The 15,641-nt window shown below is 30.8% G+C and overlaps 1 long non-coding RNA gene across 2 annotated transcripts; it reads right to left on the reverse strand.

Annotated features, from left to right (window-relative positions):
* Window positions 1-865: 865 nt before the first annotated feature.
* LOC132752908 (uncharacterized) lies at window positions 866-7,498 on the reverse strand. Of its 2 annotated transcripts, none has more exons than XR_009628871.1 (6): window positions 7,378-7,498; window positions 6,961-7,049; window positions 5,637-6,487; window positions 4,888-5,050; window positions 4,475-4,638; window positions 866-4,247 (listed from the first exon to the last, which is right to left on the reverse strand). It is a non-coding gene; the product is annotated as an uncharacterized LOC132752908 (long non-coding RNA). The 2 variants fall into 2 exon arrangements; XR_009628870.1 differs by having other exon boundaries at window positions 5,637-6,668.
* Window positions 7,499-15,641: the final 8,143 nt, after the last annotated feature.

Here is a 15,641-nt window from a genome sequence, read left to right on the forward strand (position 1 = left end):
TTTGGAAGAAATAAGCCTTAGATTGAGTCACTTTTTAGTGACTTGACCTTAGTCAGAAGATGACCCCTATTGATTTTGAGGTCAGTGGGTTAAAATCAACATGGCTTTGATGACAAAAATGGATCATATTATCAATCAATGTATTCCTCAGTGCTTTCAGTGCTTTGATTAACTAAAGGTAAAAGTCTTTGACAGCAAGTTCTAACAGCATTATCAACTGTCTTTCCCTTTTAAGCATTATGAGATTCAGAAATGAAAAAATATTTCAAAACTATACGCATGAGTAATTACAAAGATTAGACGGGTACAAATATATAGCAGCAAACAGAAATCGACATAAACTTTTGAGAAAAAAGAATTTTACAATCAATTTCATTATTATTAAACGAAACATTTTCCTGCATTTGCAGAACATGTATGTGATGATTTGCATGGCTGTTCAAAATTCGCAATATAAAAAGAAAATTTAAGTTTTGCGGTACAATCGACGACAATTTGATTGTATATCCTTTCCTTATCTTATCCATGTATCCGCGAAAAATATATATTGAATATTTGACATAAGTGGATAGTCTCTGCATAAAAGTAAGTATTAAGACTTAAAGTATTTAATAAATCAACATGTTCAGAGTATCAATTAAAAGCAAATAAAGTTCAATAAACAGTTATGACGCTTTTAAATTAATTTGTTTTTCTGTTGTAAAAATCAAACAAGTTGTAAAAGTAGTTTTTCCATAAAAGTATGCGGGGACAATTTTTTAATTTTCTGGATACCGGACGTTAAGGGAGATCCCTCCTCAAACTGTTTTGATAAAATTTTTGACTTGATTGAAAACAAAATGAACATTTAAATGCTAAAAAGTCAATTACAACATGCTCATAGAATCGGCAAGTACAATTCAAATAAAATAAGTTCCGTTGTCGCAAATTTTGCCTGCAATCCCAAAAAGACGTTGGTGCGTGCAAACGCGAGTAAGCTGACAAATATAATTTATGTCAACAATACCCGAAAGAAGTTGTAGAGACCAGTAGCACCTCGTCCCGATTATGCTGATGGCGCGCTGTCTAGACAAGGAATCGTTCATACTTGTCGACAAGCTTTATTTAAACGGGAAGGCAAAAGTGGCACTACTCGTATTTAGGGATATAATAGGAGTAATATAAAGTGTTTATTTCGGAATTTTGAGGGATTAACCCGACAGAAAATAGCATACCCAGATTTTATAAAATTCATTGATAAGTATGATTAGATTTTTTTAAATGAAACATGGACAAGTAAAATTCTAAAATAAACTTAAATGATTACAGACAGTTTCATACGGTGACACAGAGGTGAATTATGTGTGTGTGTTTTTGTGAGCGTGTGTGTGTGCGTGTGTGTGTGTGTTTATTTATATCGTGCGCACGATATACTTTGTCGTGGTCATGAGTTCCTAAGTCGTGCCCACGAGATAATTAAGAGGTGCGCACGAGATACTATGTCGTGGCCACGAGTTACTACATCGTGCACACGTATAATTCAGTCGTGGGCACGAGATACTATGTCGTGGGTACCTGTGATCTAATCTCAAGCATTGATAAAATAAAATTATTCACGCTTATAAGATCAAACGGATTTTTCAGTGGACTAGTATTTACCACATGCAACGAATGATCAAGGATACAAAAAGCATTAGATATCCGTTATTAGTATAGATGCTAATACCAATCAATGTACATGCTATACACATAATGGAGAAATTCTTTTTGTTTTACTGATTGATGTATTTTTGTATATGTACAGGATTTTACGCTGTTTCCCCATCACGCGCCTGTAACATTTGTACGTGCGAAAAGCGTATCACGTGACAAGAAAAACTACGATCCTGTTATCCATAAGTGGAACCCTCAGTATAAAAACGAATTCTTGAATGAAATTTCAAACGATGTAGATGAATTATGTACTGCCTTAAAAGCTTATAAAGACAAAGGCAGAAGTACGGAGTCTTCGATCAATTATGTATCTGAATTTATTACTAGCAGAGGAAAGTATTTTGAAATACATCGTTATATACCTAAAAAAACATTTGTTGATGAAATTCATTCTATGCTTTATCTACATGATTTAATGATTTAGGTAGGAGTAAAAAAGAAAGCTGTAAAGAAGCGTTTTTACAATTCAATAAAGCAATACATTCTAAAAAGAAACATTTTTTTTTGTATAGTAAGAAAAAATATAAATGCTGATTTAAAAAGACTAAACAAAAATACTTAAAAAAGTATGTCATTAAAATGTAGGAAATAATATAGAAAAGAAAGTATAAGCATAAGCATAATGTCAGTAAAAGGATACAGAGGTTCTGGTCAGTTATGTGTGACGTAGATGCGGTTATAACTTCAGTATAATTATTTACTTGCATAAATATTTTATACTACATGCAAAAAAACTGTAGAGCCTAATTAACAAAATGTTTCATGATATATCGGATTATTAATATTATATAATTATTCTTTTCAGAAATTCAGGAAAGTCTTTGCATCAAATTAGTGATTAAACAGTTGTGTACTCTGTGGCATTGTCTTTTTATTGACAAATTAATGTTTCTCGCGTTCTAGTATTTCTTCTTAATACTTATCAGGTCCTATTATTATCTAAATCTATCAATATTTTTCGTGACAAAAGTTTCTATGCACAAATAATACCATACTCATAAAATGTACTTGTTTATAGAAACCGGTGTATACATACTCGAACCCCGTAGTATTTTGAAAATATGTATCTCTGAGATTAACATCTTTGCATCCTTCAGTACATGTTTACAGGTTTTCTGTCACATATCTGACATATTTCAGGTTTCGCCCCGGGAACTTTGCATACACACATTTTAAACTAGTATCCGTCTGCATATCCACATGTTCGTTTATTGTCCCTTACTGTACACAATGAATGGCAAACTCAACTGCATTTTGATAAAATAATGTCACAATTGCAATGTAGACAAATATTTTCATTTTGCCCTTGAGCATTTGAGTCTTTGTTTTCTACTTAAGGGCGCAAGGACGTTAACTCGCACTTTCAGTTCCATAAATAGGCTCGTTGCCGTTTTTCTTCAGGGAATCAGTTTTCATTACCATCAAATATATAGAGATGAAAACTATCGTTGCATAATTAGCATGTTCTGACATCCGAACAATGATTGCAATTTGACGAACAACTTTATATACCGTTTTTAACCGCTTTTAAATTGATAATACCCAGATATACAACCTTGCAAGCAATAACGTAAATATAAGCATATAGAAACCAGGTTTCGACGGGATCCTCTATATATATACCATTTGGACAATTATTATCACAGGTTAAAGTTCAACTTGCATGAATACTTAATCGTTCTGTTTAGATGAAATACAGTTTTTGAAGCAATGTTTACAATCCAAATAAGGCAATGAACAAACACTATTTGATAATAAGTAAGATGATCATAACTTAAACATGTTGAACATGTGATCAAGATTTGCAGCCAATTAAAATATTCCTAACGTCAATTACACAAATTTTAATAAAAATACATTTAAGTGATATGTTTTAAAAGATACTCTTATAGCTGTTGTAACTCTTATTTTCTTACAGTAAAGATATCAATATGACCAAATGTGAAACAATTGACGTTCAGCCAATTGTTAGCATTATAAATTTCGTAATTTGATATAAAATATTTAAAGATGCATTCAATGTATAAGAATTGTCCAAATTTTATCAATCTAATTTGTAGGTAAACAGAATAAATTGATTGGGGACTATCATGCAGAAGTATTTACGATAAAATACTTTATCAACAAACACTTTTAGTATAAATTATATAGTTTTGAAGAACAATGTTATACATGTTATATGCACACATTATAATAAAAAATAATGTAAAATGTGCTGTTATTAGATATAAGTATAAATTTCATATTGTAAATACAGGATTAAAATATTCGAGAAAAAACGTTTATGAAGAATAACAAGGTACAATAATTTTGAAAAACACATTAGTCGTATTTTACATGTTAAAAAATTGCTAGAAGGAAATAGGGTTTCATTCCCTAATACAACTAGCTTTTTATGAATATTAGACGTTTTAAAATTGATTATATAAGGATAGTTATAATATGCATCAATCAACCCAGGAACAACAAGTACAGTAATAGTTCATTCTGTTTCTTTCACTAGTAAACAACTTAAACTAATTTCCATTACGTCTATGACAATGTTGTTCCGAGTTCTGAAAATAAACAAATAAATAGATAGAAAAGTAAACAAATAAATAAGTAAATAAATACATAAAAAATAAGTCACATTACATAATATAACATAAATTAATTAATGAACTAATTATTTAATTAAAAAATAATCATTATAAATAAATAATAATTATTAACAAAAATAATGACATGAAATACCTAAAATTACCATAATTCTAGGTAAATCAAGTAAACACATTACAATTACCATTGTATACATTATCCGTGGTTCTGTTATTACTCAAACTCTCGTAATTATTAGTCACTTCAGCTGACTCAGTATTAACAGCGCCGAAATCAGTTTTAGTGTTATAGTATGTTGGATTCTCAATGTTTGGTATGTTGTCTTGGGGTGTTTTACGTGCAAGATACCTGTGTTAAAGCGTAGAATTTATAAAAGCATTATACAAGTAAATTTTTCGTAATAGGTAACAACCGACAAAATGAACTTGAAAATACAAACATGTCAATACGATAATAAACAAAAGGCGACAATAACACCATGATTGATTCATTATTATCAAAATTATTATTATTACTATTTCTCTCATCTGTAAATAGAATTTGTTTTACATTAATAACAAACATCTTGTAAAGTATTTAATTAGAGAATACATTAACCTTTGTCTAATAAGGTAAAACAATACAGCAAATACTACTATGGCAGCACAAGAGCCGAATCCAGAGATATAACAACCAATGCTAAAAATAGTATCGTCACGTTGGACAAATGATTGTTGTTGTGTTACAGTTTCGGCTGACGTTATTGTCGTCACTGATCTTTCTGTAGATGTAACATTGACGTGTATTAAATACTACCATTACAATGTTCTAATATTCTTGTCATAAACGGCACAAACAGTCGTCTAAGATCAGACCAAATTTGTTTTAGATCAACCGGATTTAGCTCGAGACTCGTAATCCCGACAATGAAGGGTCGATTCCAGAGCTTGCCAACTAAAATTACTAAAACAGTCTTTCGGATCAAAATATTTTAAATCCAAACGAAATACGAAACAATGAGGGAAATAATCACTATATATCTTTGTTAACTATGAATATAGTTCAGTGAGAATAAGTTAGTATTATATGCGCATTATATCTTATTGTTACTTTAAACGAGTTAAACGTTCAAACGTATAAACTAATACGTGTGCACGTAATAGTTACCAACGTCCAAAGTGTAATAACACATGTAAACGAGGTAAATAAAGTACTTCTAATATGCCTTTTATGCAACCATACGTAGGGACGAATGTTTATAGATGTTCAATTGCTATAATTATAATTTAATTTAATTCATAGGAATAAGTTATTAATTTATAAGTTTGTAACAAGTTCCTAGCAGTTATCATATGCGCATTGTTTACCGATTGTGAGAGCTTGAGTACAGTTATCCCCAGTCACTCCATCATCACAGCCATCTGTACATGTACCGTTGTTCCTATCACATTTAAGATCCTTACATCCACCAGGACAAGGTTGCTCACAGGTATCGCCCCAAAATGTTTCATAACATCCGTTTTAACAATATCCGCCGGTATGTGCACATGTATGTTTACCACTTTGTACAGTGCATGCCGGGTTGCAGGCTAAACTGCAATCGGTTGAGTAAAAATTACCAACACACAGTAGACAAATATTTCCGTTATCCTTTGAGCACTATAAACATTGACTATTACATCTTGCTGAACATTTTTCACCAGTCCAGCCGTCATTACATTCTCCTTGACATATTCCAGTACTATCACAAGACGTAGAACATTCTTGTGAGCACAATGATGTGTGTGATACGCATGTTTTACCATTGAATATTTGTCCTTCTGGACAATCAGCACATACTAACGAATCGTTGTGTATTTGACACTGATTACAACCTTGAATAACACAGTCTGGACATTGCGTTTCTTGCAAACATGGCACACAGTGAACATAGTTGCTAAACTAATAGAGGTGGAAACCATCGTTGCAAATATTACACGTGGTCCCATCCGTACAATGTTTACAATTTGTAGGACAATGTTGGCATATTGTTTCGAGATCGCTTGTATACTCTAAATATCCATCTCTACAACCACTCGAGCAAATATGTAAATCGCAACGTTCATTTTTACAAAAACTACAATTGTGTTGACAACCAAGTCCATAGAAACCAGGTTTACATTGCGTACAATATCCCGTATCATCAGCGCATTCACTGTTTAGACAATTACCATCACAGCTGAAAATACATCTTGCGTGCAAACCAAAATAAGTTGGCTTACATAAAGTACAATCATCCCAGCTGTTACAACTTTCACAATTTTCGGGACAAGGTGAACAGATGCCATTTATCAAAAAGAAAGATGATTCACAACTTGTGCAAGTTGAACCAGAGCATGATTGGCAGCCAACTGAACATTCTGTAAATATTTATAGTTTTGCATGTGTACATATTTTTTATTTAATTTATTTCAAAATATTCAATGTAAATCATAAATATGCTTAATGAGAATTTATTAGAAATACTTAGTACACAGACCGCATAAAAACTAAAATGTCAATATTTCTCCGGAACTGAATTGAAACATTAGCACATCAGTTCCTTATAATATTATTTAGTCACGCTAAAGAAGTCAAAACAAACCTATTTTAACTGAAATTCTCCCAGTTTTGTTCTAACAGTACACATTTTGTTGCAGTAAAAAAACTTACCTGCAAATACCATATCAACAAACAGTACTAGTACTAATGCTGACGTTTCCTGAGACAACATGTTTTCATATTCATAAATGCACTGCGAGCTAAAAATAAGAAAAATAAACATTTCGATAATTATATGGCCTACAAAGGGATTTTTTTTCCATTTGTGCCTGTTATAAGTAAGCAAAACTAAACGGAATTGCCCTTTTGATTACCTTTCACATTCTGGTTATTCTTTAGCTTAAACATGGAGTGTAACTAATAAAAAATGTTTTTCATATTTGGATCATTATATGCATTACAGTAAATCAGTTTTCAGACAGTTCGAATGTGTAATATAGAATATTTATGCACTTTTAAGCTGAAACAAAAAAGTAGAGGGAAATTATATATCAGTTATTAGTGATATATGTGTAATTATTTTCTTACATTCTTGATATCCTATTTTCCTGTTTGAGAAAACGAACGAAATGAAGAAATTTCACTTAACTTTTCCTTTATTACGGATATATAACTACACGATTTATCATTGCAAACATTTGTTCCAAACTTCCTCTTTATAAGCATTGTATAAAGATTTGAATAGTTACAGTATGCATCAGTGACTCCCTATATAGCAATTGTAAGCGCTATTTTAGACGCAAAAAATAGACGAATTGATAGATAGGTAATAGACACTAATTTAAAAACGTATACGAAAGGACAAGAACGCTGTAATTCCTTGCAAAAATAAGTATAAATATAAATCATACCTATGCAACAATGTTTTACCTGATGTATATTCAAGCATTAAGTACTTAAGCTGTATTACGTAACGTTTTTGTAAAGTTAAAATGGCAAAGTTGTTAAGTGTAAATCGTGAGGTCGTTAAGATGGAGTTGTTGTTTTTTATTACACTAGCATTGACAAATATTTCAATTTTACAGTCCCGTTGATTACACTCCTTCACAAAACAATTTAATACATAAATGTTCACTTGTAGTTCAATGACAATGTTCAGTGCAATATAGAACGGACAAAAATAAAACATTAGTTTGACTGAATAATCTTCATTTGAGATTTATTGGCAAGTTTTCTGAAGTTTCGACTTACTTGCCCATTTCTATTCAAAACGAAATTGCAAAGGAATATATGTGGAAATAATAAAAATATTCAGTTAAACTGTAGGGACGGTCGGGAAGATTGAGTTATTTCTTTACCAATGAATTTCTACATATTTTGTATCATATACAGAACCTGCAATGTAAAATGTATCGCAACTTCTCAGCAGTTTTCTTTAGAGCAAAGTGGTATTACATAAAAAGGCGGCCGTCGGATATATCAAAAAGCCCTGGCGCACAATTTGTTGAATATATTTATGTACGCTAAGACGGCATTGAGAACGCTTGATGTCAAATAAAATGTGTCAGGTTGTATTTGAATTTTAAGGGTTTGCATAAAAGATGCATAATAAATGAATTAGTACTTAGAATATGTAGAAAGAACAAGTTAAACAATGGGGTTTACAGAAATGTCTTAACAAGTGCGTGTGATTTATAATACTATGAATTCGATAGTAACTTAAAAAATAGAAATAACAGTTGCTAACTAGGATTTCTTCAGTTGCTCACAAGGATTTCTTGTTTCAAAAGATAAGTAAATACCCAAAATCTGCTCCATATTTTCTGTATAAGGATTTGCTAGTCGTCATATTTTATACTTTACAAAGTGACAATGAAAATGGAACTTTACGAGGACTGACTGCTCTTAATAGCAGCGTAAACAGTAAAAAGCAGAACGATTTATAATTAAGTGCATAATTTAATATAAATAATTTAACTAACATTAAAGGCCCATTAAGCCTCCAAAATGCTTTCATTTAGGCGTACCGAATATCAAACATAAAAACAACCACGAAATATATATTAAAAGAAAGACGATTTCAATATGCTTGCAAGTTCGTCATTCTCGTGGATGAACTTGAAAAGAAAAACAGTTTCATGAAAATAGTTTAGATTTAGTTGGATATATAATGTCTCAAACACCTTGAGCGCTTATTTATTTCTTTCACTTTGATTTACTTTAATATATTGGTTCACTTAATGTTAACAGTGCGCAGTTTTTATAATATAATTGCACAATCAATTCTGCGTTACTTTTGTACAATATTTAAATTTCAACGTTACAAGGCGTACACGGTAATTTTGAAAAAGTGAAATTATTGTGTAATTCGGCTTGATGTACCGAATGTACAACATAGCAATGATACTTGGTGGAGCTTAAAAGCAAAGCTGCGTACAGTGTATACAGCAATAATGCTTCATGATTAAAAGTAAGTATTACCATTAAGTTCGATTTAAATGGATAAAATGTTGATGGAAATTATATCTAAAAAGAAACAAATTTTAACTGACTTGCGTGTAGATATTAAATTGTTAAAATGATGATTTTAGCCGATGTCTCGTTGTGTGCTTTTCCGAACTTTCAGTCAACATAAAGGGTTAAAACTTTAGGTTTGATTTGGAAATCTGTGGTTAAAATTTTTATTACGACCAATAAGTTCTAAAGGGTCATGAAAGACTTTACACTTATTACAATGAAACATTTCTTTCTTTCTAAATATGATTCAGATTTAAACAAACAGCACAACCGTTTCTGACTTACGTTACTGATAATAATTCTGTTTTTATAATAATTATTGTTTTCTATGTATCTGTAGAAATACTGAATTTTAATATAGTTGCATAACGCTAATTGAGTTCTAAAACATGTAACATTGAAATAAATTATGTTTTTATATTAACAATGCATTGTTTAAAATACTCCGTTGAAAACATATTACAAGTAACAATAACAAACTTTCTTAACCTAACCAATCTGATAATTCAGTGTGTGTTTTGTGAAATAAGGCATAACGATAGCAAATGAATTGGTTTTGTTATTAATAAAACAACGATTATTTTAGATGATACAATTAAACAGTCACCTGTATGCAACTAATCTAAATGTTAGAGTTTCTGCATTATAAACTAGTATTTAAGTTTGATATATGTCACCCTTACAAAGCTGGAACAATAAATGCATTTGTTCTAGTGAATAGGTATGACCCGTTTCATTATTATTAATACCGAAATAATTATATCGTTTATTTATCAGCGAAATGAGTAATGTTTACAAGATTATAACATAAGTTGTTTGATGAAAAACTGCCAATGTAATGTGATTTTACACAGATGAAACATTTTGATATATTGCTGGCTACCTAATTCTTTTAAATAATGCAGTTACATTTACATTTATTTCTGTGTTGTTGAACTAATCAAACTATAGATTGATCATAAAATAGTTCAATAAGAATGTTTGCCATGAAATCATTAACCTTTTTCTAAATATAAAATTGAAATATTCACAGAACAAGAGAGATCAATGATCGCATGTGTGTCTGACGGCAGCAAATGCAGCAGTCGTATTGAGGGGTGGTCCGACAATATGTCGTCTATATGTCACGACCTCTTTGTAGCATGTTGCAGCTTCTGTGTAGCACAAGACAAAAATACGTTAACAGGCCAAAAGCTTTTTATTCAATGGTCATAACTCATTAATTCTGCAGCACTAATATGTATCTCTTATCCGTTATGTACACAGGTTTGAACATCCTTTCCTGTATCTCAACCGTTATAGAAGGCAATTCATGATATTTTATCGTTGCCGATTTTAAGAGTACACAGACATTGGCAATTAACAATACCTTGACGCAATCTTTGAATATTCCTGCAATGTTTGCTTCCAGGAAATGTTTTTCATCCGTATCAATATCAACAAATTTATTTTACTTAACACTTACGATAAACATGAAGGAGAAGTCAGCATGTGAATAAGCTAAAATGGACATGAAAGGCTTATAGTGTTAACGCACAAAAGCACAATACTGCAACTTCGTTGTCGTAAGCTTATGTTTGCGATTTAGAATAAAGCGTTGTTTTTTTGTCACCACAATAAAATGTGTATTGAAAATTAAAAGTTACAACAGATACAGTCTCTAAAACCCATTAATCTTACGTCTAGGTTGTTCTTAGATCTGAAAATAAATGAATAACAAAATTAATAATAATAAACAAGTAATAATTATGACAACAATGAAATCAAAGTCTTACACTGATCATAACTTAAATCAAATAAAACATTTATCATGCAACTGCTATGGTAACTGCCTGATAACACTTGCCTGATAATTATTTTTGACATCAGGTTAATAGCCCATTTCAATTGACTTGTTTCAATATATTCTTTTTATCAGCCTTTGAATTCTACAATTTTATCTCAATTTTCTCGAATTAAGATGTGATATTTATTATTTCGTTTTCAATAAGAACAAATTAGATAGCGAATAGTTAAGCACCAACATAATGAAGTGACATCATAATTTATTTCTCAAATGACATCATTGATCTTTACGTCATAATATTATAAACAGGACGACTTTCTTGGAGAACTTGTTAATGTTTAATTTGTTTCGCCAAATTGTTATTAAATAAATGAGCAAATTGTTTCGTTCAGAAAATAAGACACATGTTTGTATAGCTTGTGTTTGATTGCCAATTTGACTTTGATTGAAACTGAAATTATGGTGAACTTTTGAATTTGACATGTCAAGGAAAAAAGTACAGTAAAGTTTATGTGATTCATAAGGATATTTTCGGATCAATGTTTAATGGTAAGAATCTTATTTTATTCGATTTGTTGTATATATTATCAAAGGAAATAATCTCGTGTCCAAAGAAAAAAATGGCCGCCATTAACAAGTTTTCGGGGCAGATGAATTTGTTTTCAAGAACTATTTTTTTGAACTAAATATGCCCCAGTCTTCAAAAATTCGCTATTAAAAAGTAGATTATTTTTAAAATTTGATTGTTTTTATGTGTTACATGATAAAAGCCTCGCCCCTTTCTAGCCCATATCAGCCTCGCCTGATGAAATTGGCATCAAACGACAATAGCATGTTATTCTCAATATATCAATTACCAGTGTATACATTATCTGTTCCGGTATGATTAATCAAACTCTCGTAATTAATAGTCACATCAGCTGATTCTGCATTTCCAGCTCTGAAATCAGTTCTCGTGTTATAATATGTTGGAATCTCAACGTTACGTCTGTTATCTTGGGGAGTTTTACTTGCCAGATACCTGTATTAAATTATAAAAAATAAAATAGTATTGCATATTCTTACAATTATTTTAATTTGTTTTAAGAATAAGGTAAAAACGCAAACAAGTAACAACCGACATAGTACAAATATAACAATTAGATTATAATTAAATATCAAAAATAACATAATGTTTATTATCATTGTTATTTAAATTCACCAGTAAAGATAATTTGTTTTACATTTATAATACATGTACACATCTTGTATACTATTAAATTATGAATACATTCACCTTCGTCTATAAGGTAAAACAATACAGCAAATACTACTATGGCAGCACAAGATCCGAATCCAGAAAAATAACCAACGGTAAAATTACTATCTTTATCGTCACGTCGCAAAAGTGATTGTTGTTGTGTTTCAGTTTCGACTGATCTTGTTGCTGTTGTTGTTGCTGCTGCTGTTGTTGTTGTTGTTGTCACTAGTATTTCTGCAGATATAACATTACCTTGTAATAAAATTACACTAACAACGCTTTATTGATTACTGGAACAATTTTCTTGTCATAAACTGCACAAACAGTCGAGTGAGAGTTTGACTTGTATTTTTGACATTCAGGTTTGGTTTTCCGGGTTGCCCAAACAAAATTAACTAAGCAGTCTTTCGGATGAGAAATGAAATCAATCAAGGTGGCGTTTATGAGTACTTAAACACGTTAAAGAACATTGAGAAGCTTCTGCAATAAGGGCATCTTTCTGTGTCTGTATCTTGCACTATCCTCCGAATTCAAAATGACTAATAATCTTCTTGAGGACTCGCCGAAATGAGTAACCGGTAAAAATAAACTCTAACACACACAAAAGACTAAGAACAATCATTTAAATAACTACATTTGAAAGATTTAAAGTGGTAATTAGACCGTTAACAAGTATTTCCATTTTCTTTTGAGGACATCTTGCAACTGTCTAAACATGTTGATGAACATTTTGCGCCAGTCTAGTCATCAATACATTCTCCTTAACATATTATTGTGTAATACTAACTTATGCGCACATGACAGATAAAATATCTTCAGTATCCTTAAATACCACTATAACAAATTGCAAAAAGTAATGACCATCAAAAATCTATGTTAATGATGAGTTTGATTTAGTGTAATTTAGTTAGTATTATATGTGCATGTGTTAAGGTTTCCTTACACGAGTTAAAATCTTCGATGGTATAAACAACTACAAGAACACGTAATACTCGTAGTTACCAACTTCAAACTTGAAGGTAATTCTTACTCGTATAAACAAGACAAATAGTATTTCCAATATCACATTTAATGCCATATTAGAAAGGACATATAATTAAAAATATTTAATGTTTGTGTTAATTATGAATATATTTACTCAAAATGTCTCACTTATAAGTTTTTTTGATTTATTTAAAATGAATTCAAAACAGCAATCATATGCACCTTGTATAACGACTGTGGTGGTTTTAGAACATCTATCTCCTATTAGACCATCCTTACATCCACCCGTACATGTACCATTGTTTCTATCACATTTAAGATCTTTACATCCAACAGGACAGGGTGTATTACAGAGGTCGCCCCAATATGTTTGGTTGCATCCATTTAAACAATATCCCTCTGCATGTTCACATGTATGATGACCACTTTTTACTATGCATGATGGGTTGCAGGCTAAACTGCAATCCGTTGAGTAAAAATTACCTTTACACAGTAGACAACTATTCTCGTTCTCTTTTGTGCACTTTAAACATTTATTGTTACATTTTTCGGAACACTTTTCACCAGTCCAGCCCTCATTACATTCGCCTTGACATATTCCAGTACTGTCACAATTCGTAGAACATTCTTTAGAGCACAATGATGTGTGTGATCCGCATGTTGTACCATTGAATATTTGTCCTTCTGGACAATCAGCGCAGACTAACGATTCATTGTGTATTTGACATTGATTACAACCTTGAATAACACAGTCCGGACATTGCGTTTCTTGCTGACATGACACACAGAAAACGTTGTCATTAAACTTAAAGAGGTGAAAACCATTATTGCAAATACTACATGTGTTTCCATTTGTACAATGTTTACAATTTGACGGACATATTTGACATGTTGTTTTTCGACACGGGTTTTATACTCATAATATCCATCTCTACAACCAGTAACGCAGGTACGTAAATCACAACGTTCATTTCTACATAAACTACAATTGTGTTGACAAACAAGCCCATAGAAACCAGGCTTACATTGAAGACAATTTCCAGTATTATCTTGACAAGCATTATTAAGACAATTACCATAACAGTTGAAAGTACATCTTGCATGTAAACCATAATTATTTGGCTTACATAAAGTACAATCATCCCAGCTGTTACAGCTTTCACAGTTTTCGGGGCATTGTGAACAGAAGCCATTTGTTAAAAGTAAGATTCTTCACAGCTTGTGCAAGTTGATTGATTCAAAGCATGATCGGCAGCCAACAGAACATTCTGTAAATAATAAGTATTTGTATACTTATTTTTTTTTGGGTTAAAATATTTACTACAATTTATCGACTGCCCAATTATACAAATTTAAAAATACCCAAAAGGAATTTAAATAAAAATTTTTAAGTTTGGGATTAAAAAACCCAAATGTTTTTTTTCTCTGCATCAATTAATTTTCAAACCCAATTGTAAAGGGTTTTTCCAAATATTAAAAAAGGTTTAGAAAAAAATAAAAAAATATATATTTTACAGTTAAATTGTTTGATTTTTTGATGGGAAAGGGAAAAAACCAAAAAAAAATTTTTATTTAAATGCAGGTTTCCTTAGAAAATTTTTTGTTTAAATTTTTAAAAAACAATTAAGAAGGGAATGAAAAGGATTAAAAAACCATTTTTTGGCATTTAAAATTGGGTAATGAACTAGAACTACTTACCAGCAAATACCATATCAACAAACAGTAATAGTACTAATACTGAAGTTTCCTTAGGAAACATTATCCCGTATTTATTTATGAAATTAAATCTGAAACAGAATAGTAAACATATTGATAATGGTGTGATTAACTTATTGAACTTTGTTTAGATGTAAACGTTTGAGCATAAATAATACACGATGTTGCGTTTATTTATCTTTACTTTTTGGTTTAACTTAAAAGTCAAAATGACACTTATATTCTATCATTTGTCTTAGAAGAAATGAACAACTTTAAAATAAAACAGTTTTAGACATTTTGAGTACCCTGATATAGAGTGATAAGACAATTTAAAGCTTTAACAAAATCAGTGAGACTTATAAAATTATGAATTGTTAAAATGATACAGAGTCAAAATATTCTTTTACACAATACTGATATCTGCTTTTCCTGCTTCAGAAGGCAACATTTTTTTGATCATTTAACTTTTTTAAAACTAACAATAGTTGTGTGCTTACCTATCTGAGTAATCCTTTTTCAAAACTTCCTCATTAAATGCTGTGCATAAAATATAAAATTTTGAAAAGGTACATTATGCTTCAGTGACTCTCTATAAAGCGCTTCTAAGCGCTATTTTTAGACGCATAT

The sequence above is a fragment of the Ruditapes philippinarum genome, unplaced genomic scaffold (genome assembly GCF_026571515.1).
Source record: "Ruditapes philippinarum isolate M1 unplaced genomic scaffold, ASM2657151v2 ctg6287_1_1_1_1, whole genome shotgun sequence".
Classification (NCBI taxonomy): Eukaryota; Metazoa; Mollusca; class Bivalvia; order Venerida; family Veneridae; genus Ruditapes; species Ruditapes philippinarum.